Genomic DNA, 17,725 nt, shown 5'->3' with positions numbered 1-17,725 from the left:
TATAATCAAGGCAGTTTATGACAAACCAACAGCAAGCATAACTCTAAATGGGGAAAAACTAAAGCCATTCCCTTTAAAACCAGGAACAAGGCAGGGATGTCCACTCTCTCCCCTGCTCTTCAACATAGTACTAGAATTCCTAGCCAGAGCAATCAGGCAAGAAGAAAATATAAAGGGGATCCAAGTAGGTAAAGATGAAGTTAAACTTTCTCTCTTTGCAGATGACATGATCCTATACCTAAAGAATCCCATAGACTCTACCCCCAAGCTACTAGAGCTGATCCAAAACTTTGGCAAAGTTGCAGGATATAAAATAAACCTTCAAAAATCAACGGCCTTTCTCTATGCTAATGACCTGAAGACCAAGGCTAAAATCAGGAAAGCAACTCCTTTTGCAATAGGCCCCAAAACATAAAATACCTAGGAATAACCTTAACCAAAGAAGTGAAAGACCTCTTTGAGGAGAACTTTAAAACCTTGAAAAACGAAATTAAGTCAGAACTAAGGAAATGGAAAAACCTCCCATGCTCCTGGATTGGGAGGATTAATATAATCAAAATGGCAATATTGCCAAAGGCTGTCTACAAATTCAATGCAATATCCATTAATATCCCAACACTATTTTTTAATGAAATAGAGGAAGCAATACGGAAATTCATGTGGAACAATAAAAGACCTAGAATAGCAAAAACAATCCTAAGCAGAAAGAACACTACTGGAGGAATTACAATACCCAACTTCAAGCTGTATTATAAAGCTATAGTAATAAAAACAGCTTGGTATTGGCACCGGAACAGGCCTGAAGACCAATGGAACAGAATTGAAGACCCAGAAATGTACCGACAGAACTACTCCTACTTAATCTTTGATAAAGGAGCTAAAACAATAGTATGGAAGAAAGATAGCCTCTTTAACAAGTGGTGCTGGCAAAACTGGCTCAACACATGCAACAAAATAAAATTAGATCCTTATATATCGCCCTGCACCAAAATCAATTCCAAATGGATTAAAGACCTTGAAATCAAAACAGACACCCTGAAAACACTAAAGGAAGGAGTAGGAGAAACACTTGGGCTCCTTGGCGCAGGACGGAACTTCTTTAACAAAGACAGAGAAAGGCTACAAATCAAAGAAAGGTTGGATAAATGGGACTGCATCAAACTGCAGAGCTTCTGCACGGCAAAGGACATAGCTCGCAAGATAAACAGAAAGCCCACAGACTGGGAGAAGATCTTTACTGGACATTCAACAGACAAAGGCCTCATCTCTAAAATATATGCAGAACTAAAAAAAACTACCTTCTCCCAAAACAAAACCGCAAAGAACCAATAGCCCCCTCATCAAGTGGGCTAAAGACCTACAAAGAGACTTCTCTGATGATGAAATGAGAATGGCCAAGAGACATATGAAAAAATGCTCTACATCACTGGCCATAAAGGAAATGCAAATCAAAACAACATTGTGATTCCATCTCACCCCAGCAAGAATGTCATATATCAAGAAAACTAATAATAACAATTGTTGGAGGGGATGTGGCCAAAAGGGAACCCTACTTCATTGTTGGTGGGAATGTAAACTGGTTCAGCCACTCTGGCAAGCAGTATGGAGATTCCTCAAAAGGCTAAATATAGAACTCCCGTATGACCCAGCAGCCCCACTTTTGGATATCTATCCAAAAGACCACAAACAAAATCACAGTAATGCCACCAGCACAACAATGTTCATCGCAGCACAATTTGTCATAGCGAGAATCTGGAACCAACCCAGATGCCCCTCAGTAGACGAATGGATCAGGAAAATGTGGTACATATACACAATGGAATTTTATGCCTCTATCAGAAAGAATGACATTGCCCCATTTGTAAGGAAATGGAAGGACTTGGAAAAAATTATACTAAGTGAAGTGAGCCAGACCCAAAGAAACATGGACTCTATGGTCTCCCTTATTGGGAATAATTAGTACAGGTTTAGGCAATTCTTAACAGAGCATCACAAGGCCCAATAGCTATACTCTTATGAACACATAAGATGATGCTAAGAGAAATGAACTCCATTTTGTGGAAACAATTGTTATATCACAGTTGTAACTACTTTCAACATCCTATGTTTATCTGTAGCTTCTATTATTGAGGATTTTCTTGTATCACCTTCCTGTGGTTGTACCTACACTATCGCTGTAATCTTATCTGAGTATATTGGAAAGTGTTTATGGGTATTGGAAGTAGGAAATTCAAAGGGAATACCAAATTTGAGAAACACAGGGTAAAAAAAGAGACACAACTACAAAAGCAATACTTGCAAAACTGTTTGGTATAAGTGAACTGAACACCTCCGGGGGGGGGGGGGGAAGGGAAGAGGGGGGAGGGAGGGGGGTATGAGGGACAAGGTAACAAACAGTACAAGAAATGTATCCAATGCCTAACGTATGAAACTGTAACCTCTATGTACATAAGTTTTATAATAAAAACTTAAAAAAAAAAAAAAAAGGCCAGTGCAGGCCTCATTAGAAGGTTGTTTTTTTTTCTTACAATTTTAAAGTTCAGATGCTGCTTTGTTTATACTGTGATATATATGTGCATCTACATTTGCAGCCTTCTGTGAATTATGTTCACTGCCCTGAAGTAGCTCTATTCTCCACTGCCATTGCGGTGTCTGCATCTGATTTCAAACCCTTATAAGCATTTTCTGACCCTCTGTCTGTTTCTTCTTTCTTTCTCAGTCTTTTACTTTAACAAACCCAAATTAAGCAACGTGTCTTTATTTTCGGTCACATATGCTCCACAATCCAGGTTTACCAAGAATGGTCAAAGAGTCCTTATGGGAGAATTTTATCTACCTGAGATGTGTTTTTCTCATGCAATTGCAGATCTTTGGCTATGGTCTGTATGGTCTCACTAATAAATGGCTATGCAAGAAAAAAGATAACAAAAAAAAAGAAAAATTACTATGCAAACCTTCAAGGCACCCTAGCATCCTATTGGATACTCATTTCAAGAGAAAATGTCATTGCCTCTATCATGTGCACTCCTTTTCAATTGCTGGTATGAGTGGTGTAGCCTAAGACAGCTACCCATAGATGGGAGCACTAACTAGTCTCTAGTATGTTCGCTTACAGTTTTGATTTTTTTCTTTTGTACTTGTCCTTGGAACTCAGAGCCTTGGCACTCTCCCTGAGCTGTTTGCTCAAGGCTAGTGCTCTAGCACTTGTGCCACAGCTCTACACTGCGCACTTTTTGGTTGTTATATCAAGATGGTTTCTCTAATTTCTTCTGATCATTTTCAGCTTCCTGAAGTAGCTAGGATTCCAGGTATGAGCCATCCCTGTTTAGCTTACTTGGCACTCTTGAATGGTCTTTTCTGTCAAGGCGGGTGCTCAAGATTGGAGCCACAACACGACTTCTGGCTTTTTGTTGTTTAAGTGTGTCATGGACTTTTCTGCCCTAGTTGCCTTTTATTCAGGATCCACAGGTCTGCCCCTCCTAATATGCTAAAAATTCAGGCATGAGCAAGCTTCACTGGTTGCTCATTGATTTAGTTTTAATTTTCTGAGATCTCTCCCATCTCTTAATTTCTATATACCAAAACCAACACTGCAATATTGGGGGAATTTAAAAATATTTTGTTTAGAATGTGTAAAAAAAAATAATGACATGGGGATCCCCTGTGATACTTCTATACAAGAACACAGAACATTTGAAATAAGTTTACTTCCCACGTTTGGTTGTTCTAATAAAAAAAATCAGCAAATTTCAGAAGCTATGTCTTGGATCCATGTCATCTGCATGGATAACTATATGATTTGATATATACAGATGTAGATCCAGGTACAAATATTCATGAATGACAAATAGGAGTCTATACTATACACATGTGAATATACTGGAAAAGTAATTACTGAATTGTGAAGCCCCTAGTTCCCATAGCATTATGAGAAGACATTTACCAAGACAGAAATAAGCAAAGAAAATGCAAACTCATTCTATCTCAATGACACTCTTTAAGGCACCCAGAGCCAAGATTTTTCCTTTAAAAGTTTATTTTTCTTTTCAAACTGGAATCTGCAGGTATGTAATTCATTATGAAATTGATATATATGAAGTTACTGCTTCTTAATGGCTACCACAAGGGAGCAGCATTTAAATGCCATGTTTCTAGCATGCATATCCAATTCAGACCTCACTCCTGAGTTTTTATTTGCTTGATATCATCATTTAAAAATGCATATTTCTTCTTCACATACTGCCAGCTTCCAATTCAACTTAAACTTTCCTGGCCCTAAAATTTCAGCCTGATGTTTTCCATTTCCTCATTGCCTACCCACACCCATTTTTCATTTCTCGTGAAATTTCAATTTTTGTCTGTCTTGATGGGCAACTCATTGTAGCTTTCATATTTATTGTTCTTTTTAAATGGTTTAACTTTTTGTTCTATATTTATTTTCTAGTTGCAACTTTTAATTTTTAAAATTTCTACTCATGTGCATGGTCCATAACTGGACTTTTCCCTACTGGTATTTAAATTTCAGAATTTTTTATACTATGGTATTAATCCTTTGTCAGATGAATAGGTAGCAGTACTTCCAGCCACTCATTTGGCTGCCTATTTCATTCATTGCACACACACACACACACACACATACACACACATAAACATACCAGATAGTAGATGGCAAAACCTTGCATACAAATTATACAGGACTCTAAACATTTACACACTGAAACTAAAGAAGAATATTCTCACAGAAGAGGACAACATAGGCTCAATAGCTATATACATATGATAATGAGCTGATGTTTATTAAAAAGAACCACCAAGAAATGGAAAAAAGAATTTTTTTTTGTTATTTCGCTTCTTGTTGATTGTTTGTCTTCTCCTTTGTTATTGTATTTGATTTCTATCTTGTATGTTTTTCTGAGGGTAAGGGGAACCACAGAAATTGTTGTACAAATGACAAACAATTGCATCAGTGATACTCACTAGACACTGCTTTGAAACTGAAATATATAAGTTCTCAGGGAATGGGTCTGGAGTGCAAACTGAGAGAAAATGAGGGGAAGGTAGCATCCTTCAAAAAGAAATGTACTCATTTCCTGATTTATGTAAGTGTAATCTCTGTTTACATCACTTTTAGAATAAAAATTTAAAAATAGTAAAAGGAAAAAATTAGAATCAGACTGTCCATACTTTGTTTTTTTTTTTTTTTTGTTCCCCTTCTAATTGGTCATTTTTTATGGCTTCTATCATTTTACTGAAGTTTTCTTTTTAATCTTATAAAGACTCCTTTACTTCTTCAATTTATCTTTGTCTTCCTCATATCTTTTGCTGGGAGACTAAATTTTTATTGGACCCCTATCCATCTTGTGGTATTCATTTAAGTTTCTCTTTGTAAATGCCATGAATTCTTCTAATACTCTTTAGTTATTCTCATCATGCTCATGAATTTTATTGTGTATGTTTTCTTTCTCTCATAAACATATTTATCACAGTGTTTTAAATCATTTTTACAACTATTTCTAGGTCTTTCACTGCCTGCCCTATAACTTGGTTATTTTCTGTAAGAATTAAGCTTCCTTTAATTGCTACTTTTCTTGTATTTTGATGGATTCCTTCTATTTTGCTATCATTTGTGTTCCCTTGTTGCCTCCATTATTTACTTCTTTGAACAATGTGGTGTGATTACATTATACTAATGTTTTTAGAAATGGAACTCAAAACCATTGCACACATAGACATGCCAAAAAAGAAATGTACTTTGATCTTCTTTATTCTTTTTCAGTATCTTAATCTAATTATATTGGTTAGAGGGTAGGATTAGTGCAAGTTCCCATGCTGGCCTAGGAAAAATTGGATTTCTATATAAAACTTCCTCACAATTCTTTCCTCATCCCTCATTTTGGAGGTTACTCTCTCAATAATGAATGACTTGGAATTGGATGACTGCCTTTCTCATTGCATAAATAAGACATTTTAGCTATTTTTCTGTTTGACAGTACGGGAAAAGCTGTTCATGTTGTTGGGTCTGTGAGCACAGCTTGGTATAGAATCTTCATTGAATGACACTTGGCATCAGAATGATGTTATTCAATTGAAGATTTGTTGGTTTGACCTACAATGTAACCACACAACATGAACTGGTGTCCTGAAAAACAAGATTTTTCACACAGGTAGAGATAGTTACCCAAGGTGAATGCAACAGAAATTTGGTGTCTCATGAAAACCTACTCCATGTTTACTGGAAAATTTTGCTGCATTCCATGTACGTGGTAGTGGAGATCGAACAATCTCTCTGTCTTTCTCTCTGTCTCTGTCTTTCTGTCTGTCTCTGTCTTTCTGTCTGTCTCTTTCTCTCTCGGCTTAAGTAAGTTTCTGAATGTGATTCTCGACAGTCTCCCTTCATGACCTTACATCATCCTATATACAAGCACAAGACACTAGATTCATATTCCATCCCAATTAATGATAATGTTTTAACATATTTATTGGCAGAGGAGCAAGGATTGAATCCATCAAACTCGTAAGTTGGAAATATTCCTCCTGAATTTCTATGCTTGTTATGCAGGTTTACCTTCAAGAACTACCAGTTTGTTTTGGCCTTGGCTTTTGCTGTTGAAGAGATCAACAAAAACTCTGACCTTTTACGTAACTTGACTCTGGGATTTGATGTCTCTAATGTTCAATATGGAGTTTGGACAGCATTTAAAAATCCCTTCATTTGCCTCTTTGGGAAGTACAAGATCCCAAACTATAACTGTATGAGAGAGATAAAGGCTATAGCAGTGCTTATAGGACCGTCAGGAGCAATATCTTCCCAGATCGGGACACTGCTAAACATTTACAGGTTTCCACAGGTGAGAATGGAGTGGTTGAGGATATTAAAAAGGTCTAATTTGGAATCACATCAGCTGTTAGAAGACAATGGTAGAAAGATGCTGGATTAATGAATCTATCAACTTTTGCCATATCAAAAAGTAAGTATTCATAGGTAATGAGGTATCTATAGTACCACGGGTTTTGAAAAGGACATGGAAAATTGAAAGCAGATAGCCTGACACTTCCGGAGTTTTCAGCTTTATATTTATTTTAAAAGTCAGGAAAATGACTTTAAAATAAGAAAATATGTTGAGCTGGATGCAGGTGGCACACACCTGTAATCCCAGTGACTCAGGAGAGGTATTTCTAATTAACCGAAAAATAGCATACAGTTTTGTGTAGTTCAAGTAGTAGAATGATAGCATTGAGAGAAAGAGCCCTGAGGTGCATGATGCCCCAAGTTCATGGCCCTGTTCTACTACCCCTACCCTGAACACACACACTCAAAATAAGATCTATTCAATGAAGTAAGTCAGGTTCAGGAAAAGAAACGAGGTAAATTTTCTCTTCTAGGTAATGTTGGGTAGAAAATAGGAACCTGAGCCATTCAAAACATATATGGAACATATACATATCCACTTGTAAATATACGTAATCAATCTGACTGAATTATGTTACAAATTGGATAGAATTCCTTGGTGTACCCTCTCTGCAAAACAGACAGTATAAAAAATGAACATCAGAAAACAGAAGCATATCTTCTCTGAACAGAGGGAGAGATGTTAAGGGGATGTGGTAAGAGTCAGAGGAATAAATCTGTGGATGGCTGGGCAAATACAACATGGTATTCAACGTACATATGGGAGAATAGAACTAGTAAGCTCAGGGAATAAGAGAGGTTGATAAAGATGACAGCAGTTGATGTAAACGGTGACAGAGATCAAGGGGCAATGTACAAACTTATTGATACATTGTACATTAATTTTTAAAAGATTATTTCTTTCAAAAATGAAAAGAGAAATCTAGTTTCCACCAGTTTCACATGCTTATACAATATACATAATGACTGGAATTATGATGGGTGGTATCTTCTCATTCATGGAGAATCCAATTTTCATTCCCTTTATCTCACCTCTGGGTCTTTTAATCATGGCCTGAGTGACCATATCAAGTTCCCTGCTCTCTATCAGATGGCTCCAAAGGACACATCGATGGCCACTGCCATGGTCTCCTTACTGCTTCACTTCAGATGGAACTGGGTGGGACTGATAACCTTAGAAGATGAGAATGGCTTGTGGATTCTTCCTAAACTGAAAGAAGAGATGGACAAGAACAGGGTTTGTATAGCCTTTGAGGTCGCAATCTTAAGTTATGGCCTATCATTTGAAATCATGGCACTGTATAACCAGATTAACAAATCTTCAGGAAATGTCCTCATCATATACGGTGATAAGAAATACACATTACATTTATTAGTTTGTATTGATCAGTGTTTAATAAAAGGTAAGTTTGTATCCTGAACTCACAGTGGGAGTTACCCATGAGGAGGAGATATTTCCTGCGAGGTTCATTCCATGTCCCTCTCGCTTTTTCACACTATCACCCAGATGTTTCCGGATTCACAGATTTTGTCAAGGCAGTGAACCCTTCCACATACCCAGAAGACTTTTTCCTTGCGAGGCTGTGGTTTCTCTTTTTTAATTGCTCAGATTCTGAGTCTGACTGTGTAACATGGGAGAACTGTCCTCACAAAGCCTCCTTGGATTGGTTGCCAGGGCACATTTTTGACATGACTGTGTCTGGAGACAGTTACAATATATACAAGGCTGTGTATGCTGTGGCCCAGTTGCTCCATGAGATGCTTCTTCACCAAACAGAAGTACAGACAATGGGAAAAAGAAAAGGGATGGTGTCTTCCCCTATAGAGGTAAATCCTTCTGTTTTAGATGGCACACACCAAGAAGAACATCAGTACATAGAGGGCTTTCTTACTGTATGAAATTAAACATTTCATGTATTTTCCCCAAAACCCCCAGACTATACTTCTTTAATTATATGTGAGATCTCTGTACATGTCTTCTTCAGGAAAAGCTGGCCATGAACAAGGACAAAATGTACTCCACTTTTCTAAAACTTCTCTTATTTACAAACAACTTCAACGTGGCAATAACTAATATTTTGAAAAGTGTAAAATTGCCATTTCCCTCTGTATTTCTTAAATAATTTCAAATGAGGACCTCCTGCATGGGAATTATATGTATGTCTCATAAGTGATTAAGTTTTGTTCTACTTTACATATTAAAATGTATCAAGCTTAAACTAGAGACAATCATATTAGTAAATGTGGAAATCTAGCTAGTGGGATGAAAATTCTCTTATTTATAACTGATTATGTTAAAAAGAGGCCTTCTAGTGCTTGGCTGAGTGACCAGGGTTTAGAAACATCTTTATTCCTCCATATCTTTCCTTTTGGGATACTTCATTAAGTGTCTCTCCTATTCTTGAATTCTGGATCAGAAATATAAGCCAATCAGGAGCTTCACTTAGTTTAGCTTTTCCATTTTAACCCTTGTATGTACTTCACCACAATATGTTGTATCTCTTTTAGCTGCATCCTTTTCTGAAAAACATCCAATTTCACAATCATGCTGGAGATCGAGTGATTTTTCAAGAGAAAAGGAAATTGGAGGCAAAGTATGACATTGTGAACATTTGGAATTTTCCAGAAGGTCTTGATCTAAAAGTGAAAGTAGGAAAATTTTCTCCATATACCCATTCTGGCTATCAACGATCTTTATCTAAAGATTTGGTAGAGTGGGCCATAGAATTGACAGAGGAATGTTGGATTTCTTTGTAATGACTTTAAGGACATATAAGTAATCAAACATTACCCTTAAAATTAGTATCTTATTGGGTGCCACCAATTTACTCCTGTAATACTAGCTACTTAGCTGGCTGAGATATGAATATCATCATATACTCAAATCAGTCCTAGTAGGAAAGCATGTAAGAGGCATCTCCAATTAACAATCAATAAACATGGAAGTGGAGCATTAGAGTGTTCCCTTAAGCACCAAGCTCAGATACACAGCCTAGGCTCTCAGTTCAATACTAAGACATGAAAACACACAAACACACATGCACACACACACACACACACACACACACACACAAATTCATACCCTGTGTACTTACTAACAACCAAGTGTTATACATTTAAGAATTTACAACTTAAGAAATTGTATTGATTTACTGTTGGATAGGAAAGGAACAAAATAATTGAACAGGGCTAGGCTCTGGTGGCTCATACTTGTAATCCTGTCGACTTGGGCAGCTGACTGCCTCTCATCTAAGATTACTGGCCAGTTTAAAGCTCAAAAGGGTAGAAAAGTCCAGAAGACACTTATCTCCATTAACTACCAAGAAGCTCAAGAGGAAATTTTGCTCAAGTGGTAGATGCTAATCTTGAAGGAAAAAAAATCTCAAGGGTAGTCCTCAGACTCTGAGTTCAATTTCTAGGACCATACTTATTGAGGATGTCATCATACAATATAAAATACATCTTTTAGCTGGTTTCTGTGAGGTGACAAGGTATTGGTGGTATCACTTTACATGGTTTAAAGGTTTATTTTGCTCCACTGTGGAAGTTCCATTCAATGGCTAGTTGCCTTCTAATTAGGCATCCTTGGTGTGATGAATCAATGAAGGAGACTGAGCCACAAGACAATTCTTACAGTATGGCCACTGGAAAAGTAAGAAGATATGATAGGCTTGGGGTTCAACTAACCTTAAAAAAAGGGAGACTTGTGTATTGCCTTCCAGCATCATTTTAAAGCTTCAAAGAGGATTCTTTCTACTCCTCCCAGTAACAACTGAGTAGGAGGTAATTATTAATGACATGAATTAAAGAAAACTTCATAGCATTGGCCTCTAGGACTTACTTTCTCACTATGAATCTCCAACATTTAAAGGTAGTGACTGACACGTGTCTGATTTTCCTCAGCCTCCACATTCTTTCTGCGGTGAGAGTTGTGGTCCTGGATTCGGGAAATCCCCTCTGGAGGGAAAGGCTGCTTGTTGCTTTGATTGTGCCCCTTGCTCAGAGAATGAGATGGCTAATGGGACAGGTAAGTTCATGACTCGGGGAGAAATTCATACTCTCTCCTAGTGTCCCCAAATCCATAGAATGTAATATTTCTGTTTTGAGATTGAAGCATCATATTTTTTTCTGCCTTCAGATAGTAATTTACTTGTGACCATGGGAGATACTGCTCCTTGAACAAAAGATCATGGGCTCTGAATTACATAAAGGATTAATTATTTCCACTTTGTTACATGCATTTTTATTTAAATAATCACTGATGTTTGTTTCATATTTGTCATATTAAGTACAAAGCCTTTGTAAAGATAAGGTTTTATGTTTTTAAAAATGAACTTGAGCATACAAAGAACACAGTGATCTTTGATATCTTTATTTCCTAGTGCTGAGAAATGTTCTTGCAACAGATCAAGTCCTCTGGGTTAAGTTTTGTGTAAGAACAGGCACAAGGGGATTGTGCACAATATGACTTTAGATCTTCAAAGAGCAATTTGATTTTCTGTTGCCAACACCTCACAGGTAAGTTGGAGAAACAAAAGTAACAATGGCAAGGAAGGGCTACAGAACTCCTACTTATATTGCACAGAGACATACAGGGAAATGTAAGCTTTATGGTGAACAATTTGGGGTGAGTATAATGATGACAGCATGAAGAGGTATAGAAAAATTTTGGTGGCATGTTAGAAAGGATAAGAAATAGTCTGTGTCATAGTCACTTTGATTAAAGTAGTGAGAATTTGGAAATTGTGTCAGAATATGATGAAGGCATAAAACAATACTGAACATATCCGGTAATATTATGCTAATATGTTTTGACATGTTAGAATCAGCTCTATGTAAGGATTTCATTTTAAGCACTGGAAAGTAAGTAATGATTATTTGACTTCTTCACCAGACATGGAGCGGTGTGTGAAGTGCCTCGATCACCAGTATGCCAAAACACAGAGAAACCAGTGCCTCCCAAGAGCTGTAAACTTCTTGGCTTATGGGGAGCCCTTGGGGATGGCCTTGGCCTGCATGGCTCTTGGTTTATCTACACTCACAGTAGCTGTTCTTGGGGTCTTTGTGAAATATCACAACACCCCCATTGTCAAAGTGAATAACCAGGCTCTCAGCTACATTCTGCTCCTCTCCCTCATCTTCTGTTTCCTCTGTTCCTTGCTCTTTATTGGTCGTCCCAACACAGTCACTTGCATTCTACAGCAAACCACATTTGGAGTCGCATTCACTGTCCTGTTTCTGCTGTTTTGGCCAAAACTGCAACTGTGGTTCTGGCATTCAAGGTCACTTCTCTGGTGAGAAGGATGAAGTGGCTCCTGGTGTAAGGGGCTCCTAACTTCATCATTCCCATCTTCACCCTGATCCAGGTGACGGTCTGTGGACTCTAGCTGGGAACCTCTCCTCCCTTCATTGACACAGATGCAAACTCTGAACATGGACACATCATCATCCTGTGTAACGAGGGCTCCCTTGCTGCCTTATACTGTGTCTTGGGAAACCTGGGCTCCCTGGCCCTGGCCAGCTTCACTATGGCTTTCCTGGCCAGGAACCTGCCTGACACCTTCAATGAAGCCAAGTTCCTGACCTTCAGTATGCTGGTATTCTGCAGTGTGTGGCTCACCTTCCTGCCTGTCTACCACAGTGCCAAGGGCAAGGTCATGGTGGCTGTGCAATTCTTCTCCATATTGTTCTCCAGTGCAGGGATCCTGGGCTGCATCTTTGTCCCCAAGTGCTACATCATCTTGGTAAGGCCAGATAGGAATGTTCTGCATGGCTACTTGGATAAAAGACATGGAAGCAGAAATAAGCATCAGTAAGACTAAACTTATATATTTGATTACTATATAGAATTTCTGAACTAAATCTACGGTAAATTTCCAGTCCTATATTTGTTTATATTATGGATGTTTTACTCCAATGAATAGGGACTATTGCTTTCAGTTTTTCTTGTGAGTTTTTCATTCCTTCTACTTAATATGTATTTAATCTTTATTCCCTCTTCTTAGTGCATTTTGGACTAAATCCTAGGTGAAGAGCTACGTGTACACATAGTGACACATAACAGTGGTAAATTCTCTTCTCGTGGTACATTCATCCCAGCAGGGTGTTAGGGAACCCAGAAGGAGAGCAACATCATATTACCAAGATAGCCTCAAGAAATCTGAGGGGGATGAGGTGGCCATTCATTTCACAGGATAAAGACCTGCGTAATGATTGTGGAGAGTAGGTTTACTGTGAATAAAGTGAGGAGGGAAAAGGAGAAAAGAAGAACATAGAGAAAAAAAGAGATAGGAGAGATTAATGAAGGGGAGGGAGAGGAGGAAGAGACAGTGACAGACAGAGATAGAGATGTCAGAAACAAAGAGAAAGAGAGAAATGAGACACAATGTATTGTTACTTTGGGTACACACAGAAGGCAGATCATTCACAGTAAATGTTTATCAATTTTGCTTTTACTAGGAAGATGTTATTCCTTTCTTTGCATTGTTTAATTGTTATTTGCAATTACAAAAGTCATAGAAAGAGTACATTTCTTTTTTTTTCTTTTTTTGCCATTCATGGGGCTTAAACTCAGGGCCTGAGCACTGTCCCTGGTTTCTTTTTGGTCAAGTCTAGCACTCTACCACTAAAGCCACTGTGCAACTTCCAGCTTTTTCTATATATATGGTGCTGAGGAATACATCCCAGAGCTTCATGTTTATAAGGTGAGCACTTTGCCACTGGCATATTCCCAGCCCAGTACATTTCTTTTTTCTCTGTGCCACTTTTTCTCTCCCATCCCCACCCACAATTTTTATCCTTCCTTTTCAACATAGTTTCCAGCATGCTCTCCCACTTAGTTTCTTTACCCTTGGTCCCTCCATGTCTGTGCCCACACTTACACTCCTCGAGACAATAAATGAATAAACAAGACCCAAGGGAAAGAAGACAAAAACAGCAACCAAAAAACCCCAAAAGTTTGTTTCCATTTACTTGAATTCATTTCAATAAACAGCATTTTATGTCATGAGATGCACATAGCTATTGTGCCTTTATGTTTCTCTCCTAAGAAAATCTTCCATCGGTCTCACTCTTTGTGAATGCCTAGTCACAAAGTACATAGGCTCTTCCTTTAATTTCTTTTTCTTTTTTATTTTTTTAGTGCCAATCTTGCAGCTTGAATTCAAGGCCTGTTTACTGTCCCTGAGTTTTGTTTTTTTTTTAAATTTTCTCATGGCTAGTACTCTACTACATGGGCCACACATTCACTTCAGACTTCTTGGTGATTAACTGGAGATAAGAGTCTCACAGACTATTCTGCTTATTCTGGATTTGAACTGAAATCCTCAGATCTCAGGCTACTGAGAAGATAGGATTATAGGCGTGAGCCACTGGGTGGTGGCCTGGCTATTTCTTCCCGTTTTTATCTGTTCACCAGAAGTTGTTGTGCTTTATCAACATGCTACTAGATATGATAAATCAGCCACACCTTTTAATTTAGTTCCAGTAGAATATCACACTCTTCTTTGGCTAGGTGACAGAGAGCTGTCCAAAGTCTGCATTTTCCATAGCACAGCTTTTATTTTCTTAAAATTTAAGTCTCATTTTAGTGAGCCTCCAGCATTATATGAGTTTGAGCTAAGCCTTTCCACATTTGTGTAAATACAATATTTTTTTAATCAATGGATAGAACATTTTTGTTTTATTTTTATTTTCTAAGCAATTAATGTCTCAGAGAGAAAGGAGTTTGATCTAGATTTTATTCATATTTTGGGGGAAACTTTAGGTTTAATTATTTCAACTTAAATAGCTTTTATGTTGAAGAAGTGGAATAACTTAAGGTAATGCAGAGATTTTGATGAAATTTTTTTGTGAATATAGTTCTACTGGAGACTTGAGATACTATCGCAAATCTCACATACTCTGTTTAAAATTAAAAATGTAATTAGTTAAATGTAAATGTACAAAATCTAATTCCATGCTGTAATTAAAGTCTTGATGTTTCATGACTATTTTGCTACTATGTCACCTCAAACTTCTCATTTTATGGGTCTCTTAAATCACACCCCCTGATTTACACTTGCTTCTTAGGAAGGACCTCTTTCAAGTCCCAATATATTGCCCCACATCACATAGTAAAATTCTACTCAGATGCTTTTAAAAATTGTTTTGAGGGGCTGGGGATATAGCCTAGTGGCAAGAGTGCCTGCCTCGGATACACGAAGCCCTAGGTTCGATTCCCCAGCACCACATATACAGAAAACGGCCAGAAGCGGCGCTGTGGCTCAAGTGGCAGAGTGCTAGCCTTGAGCGGGAAGAAGCCAGGGACAGTGCTCAGGCCCTGAGTCCAAGGCCCAGGACTGGCCAAAAAAAAAAAAAAAAATTGTTTTGAGGATAAATCACAAACCATTATGGTGAACTATATAAAGGGTGGAATAGCCAGACTATTCCTCTCAACCTTGTATTTGGAAATAGCTGAATCTCCCATTAGAATACACTATGCAGAGCCTCTCACCAAGTAAAGAGAATAATACCAAAGAGATCACAAAGGAAAATGGTAACAAGTTATCACAGATGAAAATGAAAACGAGTTCAAACATCTCAAAGTTGACCCAATGAGGACGGAAAGCAGTGACTCCTCTTTAGCTTAGAAAAAGAAGTGCCTCAGAATATGGTGCCTCAGAATGTTAGTACAATTTCAAGGGAAGATAATTGGGTGGTTTTGCCCTCATTCTCCCTGTCTCTAGAAAAAAAAATCAAGGAAATACTTGTGAGAATATAACCCAAGAAAACCAACAACAACTTGTAGGCCAAAAGCTTCAGTAGGCCAAAAGCTGAATTAAGTTTGAAAGGTAGAGAGGCCCAAGGCACACTGGGCTCATAGAAAATTATCAGAGGACAGAATTATTTCTATTTGGTGCTCTGTGTGTGTGTGTGTGTGTGTGTGTGTGTGTGTGTATGTCCCCTTCATATTCTGTATCTATACACACATACACACACACACACACACACACACACACACACACACACACTTTGGTCCACCCAGGAGTATTAGCCCTTCTTTTCTTTTTCTCTCCATGTATAAGTAGATATAGACCTCCATCCCATTTGTTCCCTCTCCATTCAGGACTGCACCTGGTCTTCCACCCAGTACCTGTAACCAAGGTAAACGGTTACTGCCCGCCTGCAGGGCAGTGGAGGTCCTCCAGGCTCTGAGGCCACTTCCACCTCCTCTGAGGTCCCTCCCTCCTTCACTTGAGCCATACTTCTTTCCTTCCCCTGTGGCATGTCTCTCCATGAGTAGTCAGGCTGCTACATGCTAGACCCTACTCTGGAGTAGAACTCTGAAATTTGGCCTTCCCAAATAAACTATTTTCTGCCTGAACCACATGGCTGTCTAATTTCATGAGCCATATATATATATATATATATATATATATATATATATATATATATATGAGCCATATATATGTATGTAGATATAGATATAGATGCACATACATATATTCTCTATGTATACATATATAGTTTTGTCACAACTAATATCTGTATATACATACATACTGAGAGAGAGATAGAGAGAGGCTTAGCCTAGTTTGTGTGTGTGTGTGTGTGTATGTGTGCGTGCATGTGAGTGCTATGCTCAGTGGCTGGAGCAATGCCATTGCACACTTATATTCTGCAATGTGTAAGGACAACCAGCTCCTTGTCAGATAATCCTGTGTGGCTAGAGTCTCTCCTTATCTCAGCATCCTTGCTATGTGTGTATCTAGGTTAAGGCTTATCTTTCAATATAGAATCTGGTACTGCCTTCCTGAATAAGTCTTCTTTCTCTCATGCACATAGCAATTGAGCCATTGTGAGTCTCTTACCTAGAATCCTGTATTGTTTATGTTGTGGAAGTGTATTCTTTTGACTTTTACTATTGAGTGTGTTTATTTGTAAAATTGCAGGCATAATTGTCATTACAACAAATGAGGGAAGCCATGAAACCTTGGATTTACTTGGGTCTGGCTTATGTTGCTTGATAATTTTTTTCCCAAGTCTTCCCATTTCCTCCCAAATGGTACAATATCTTTCTTTGTGATGTAAGTGTAGACTCCCATTGTGTTCATATGCCACATTTTCTTGGTCTATTCATGAACTGAATTTTCTCACAGTCCTGTGAGTGAGGCTGGCTACAGAGGCTCTTCTGGTTTATAAGCCAGCCAGGTTCCCTCTGGCTGCAAAGGCCCCACACAGGGACCCACATGGCCAGTTCATGTGCTAATTGAATGGCTCCCTTCTCAGAGTTTCTTTCTCTGTGATCATACTTGTGGCCGTCTTCTCCTAAATAATGTTCCTAGGAAACGTTAAACTGCGAATGACCTTGGGGTTTGTTTTTTACCTTGATTTTCGAGCCCCCAAATATTAAAGAGTACAAGCTTAAGGTAAAGCACTACAGCACAAATGACAACAACAATGAAAAATTTTCTATAGGCAGCAAATAAAGGCAAGAATTGGCAAAGGGGATTATATCAAACTAAAACCTTTGGCACATGAAGTAAAGAGTCATTAGACTGAATATATGGCCTACAGATTTTGCATATTAAACACATGGTAAGGGATTAGTAACCAGAATATGCTGGAAGCACAGAAACATAAACTCCTAAGGAATAAATTTGGCTAAATAGCTAAAAAAGAATAAATTACTTAAGGATCAACCTAACAAAGGGAAATCAAAGAAGACACAAGGAGATGGAAAGACCTCCCATGCTCATGGGTAGGCAGAATCAATATAGTGAAAATGGCCATATTTCCCAAATTGTTATACAAATTCAATGCAATCCCCATCAA

At 38.1% G+C, this 17,725-nt stretch overlaps 1 pseudogene; it reads left to right on the top strand.

Annotated features, from left to right (window-relative positions):
* The window catches only part of LOC125366933, a 31,536-nt pseudogene extending 18,810 nt beyond the window's left edge, over window positions 1-12,726 (top strand).
* Window positions 12,727-17,725: the final 4,999 nt, after the last annotated feature.

Source organism: Perognathus longimembris, chromosome 18 (assembly GCF_023159225.1).
Source record: "Perognathus longimembris pacificus isolate PPM17 chromosome 18, ASM2315922v1, whole genome shotgun sequence".
In the NCBI taxonomy this organism is placed as follows: domain Eukaryota; kingdom Metazoa; phylum Chordata; class Mammalia; order Rodentia; family Heteromyidae; genus Perognathus; species Perognathus longimembris.
The sequence above is the reverse complement of the archived record's forward strand: the minus strand, read 5'-3'. Positions and strand labels throughout refer to the sequence as shown.